The sequence below is a fragment of the Cyprinodon variegatus genome, unplaced genomic scaffold (assembly GCF_000732505.1).
Source record: "Cyprinodon variegatus isolate N-32 unplaced genomic scaffold, C_variegatus-1.0 Scaffold1254, whole genome shotgun sequence".
Lineage (NCBI taxonomy): Eukaryota > Metazoa > Chordata > Actinopteri > Cyprinodontiformes > Cyprinodontidae > Cyprinodon > Cyprinodon variegatus.
The window spans coordinates 94,237-96,640 of NW_015151707.1; positions in this window are offsets into that span (position 1 = coordinate 94,237).

The following is a 2,404-nucleotide window of genomic DNA, read 5'->3' on the forward strand; positions in this document are numbered from 1 at the left end:
AGATCATTGTAACTGATAGTAATTGTGAGTTCAAAACTGAATACTGAAAATTAATCACAAGTCACTTTGGCAAAGTATCAGCTTATAGGGAGTTTTAGCATTTGGGCGCTGTAGCAACATGTAGGTTTTTGCATGGTTATAATTGCTTGCATGTTTATAATTGCTTTTAAGGAGTCGATTTATAGGAATAACTACGAACCTTTAGTTAAATGTCTATTACAACATATATGGTTTATAATAGATATTAAAAAACACACTATTAAACAAACACTTTGTTAGCTGTACAGAACCAGTAAAACCGCAAATATATTGGTGCATGCCAACACAGCTAAAACCAAAAACACTTCACAGCTTTTCTGAGAGAAATGCTTCCAAGACAAGCAGAGGTGTCATCTCTGTTTATACTTAGCCTGAAAAGGAAGTAAAAAAGCACACATGAAAACAAACATTTAAAGACAGATGGATGTTTATTTCAGGTTAACTAGATCATTGTAACTGATAGTAATTGTGAGTTCAAAGCTGAATACTGAAATTGAATCAAAAGTCACCTTAGCAAAGTATCAGATTATAGAGTTTTAGCATATAGGCAAAGCACCAAACACGAAGGTTTTTGCATGTTTATAATTGCTTGAAATCCCCCCTAAGCAAATCTATTTTCTTTCCTGTTTCAATTTACCTAAGATGCATCGCATTAAATCTCAAAAACGTCTTAAGGCAATGAAATCGCTCTTTACCCTTCCTCATTATTCATTCATTAAAAATAGGTGAGTATATTATACATATAGCATTTCAAAGATATTGTTTATAATCCTTTGTAATCCTGTAGTCATCAGTAGAAGTATTCATGGGTCATAAATATGGCTTTAACGTGTGGTGGAATTATTTTATGTTTAATGAAGGTCTTATGGCTATATGAACCTGACTCTTTCTCATCATTGTTGAAGTGATGAATTTAAATTCACCTACCTCTGAAAATAAATAAAATCTGTATGACAATCTTGCAAAACTAAATTACCTACTGACTAATTAAACCCTTTTAGTTTAAATGGAAAATAGAACCATGCTGTGTTGAATTGTTGCTAGAAATAAAACCAATCTAACATTCATCTCATGTAAGAGTTAAAGTTTTCCCATTTTGGGACTCTGTGTTTTTAGTTTTCAGTTCTTAGTTATTCTGTTTTGTTCTTTGGTTTATTTTCCATTATCTTCATGCAGTCTTTAGTTATTCTCTGTTGCTCCCCTTGGCTTCCCTCTAGTTCACGGGTGGGCAACTCCAGTCCTGGAGGCCTGTATCCTGCAACTTTTAGATATGTCCTGGACCTAACGCACCTGAATCAAGTAAATAGATAATTAAAGGACTCTGGAGAAATTGATTGCATACTGGGGAGGTAATTCACACATTAGATTCAGGTGTGTGCCAAGGATGAATCTAAATGTTGCAGGAAACCGGCCTGCAAGGACTGGAGTTGCCCACCCCTGCTCTAGTTAGTACTACTCACACCTGCTCCATAATAAGCTCATTAGCCCATTCTTTGTTCTGTTCCCATTATACACACCTCCTCTGCAATTACTCAGTGCTGGTTCCTTGTTGTTGTTGTTAGTTGCTTCCTCCTAGCTGTTTTTTTTTTTTGGTTCTTTGTATTTTTGGATGTCTGCCACAACAACTCATCTCTGCTTCACTCATCTCTGCATTTGGGTCCTCAAGCAACCCCCATTGTTGACAGTAAGAGCCTTGCAGTATATCAGCAAAGCTTTTAAAGCAACTATTCCTTTGATTGATTGACTTTATTGATCTCACAGTGGAGAAATGTACTTGTTACATCAGCTCAAACAGTCAAAGACGAAGAAGCTGCCAAAGGAAGAAAATGGTGCATGCAATATATACAGTATATACAGTGTGTTCACATATGACAGCTTTTAAAAAATAAATTATTTTATAGTAGGATCATTATCCTGGGTTATTGCACAGGTGGTTTACGCAGGTATTTATATGGATAGATATTTATATATACAGTACTGCAGACTGCCACCTCTGACTGACAGCCATGATGCCGCACATACTGAGGGCGTGCAGTGAAGTAGGTAATAACATGTCCGTCAACCCCAGCATCCTCTAGCTTCTCTCTCAGCAGCTCTGGTCTCATGGTGTTGAAAGCGCTGGAAAATCAAAGAACATGACTCTCACTGTGATGCTGGTGGTTTCCAGGTGGCTTAAGGGAAAGCTTAAGAGATAACATGAAATCCAGTTGTTCCAACATAGTCAATAGATGATGGTGTGCGCTTCTGCACACTAACATTGAACATTGAGTATTTTTATCAAATTTACCCAAAGCTTCTTTGGTTGTGATTGATAAGAAATGTGTTGAAATATATATATATATATATATATATATATATATATATA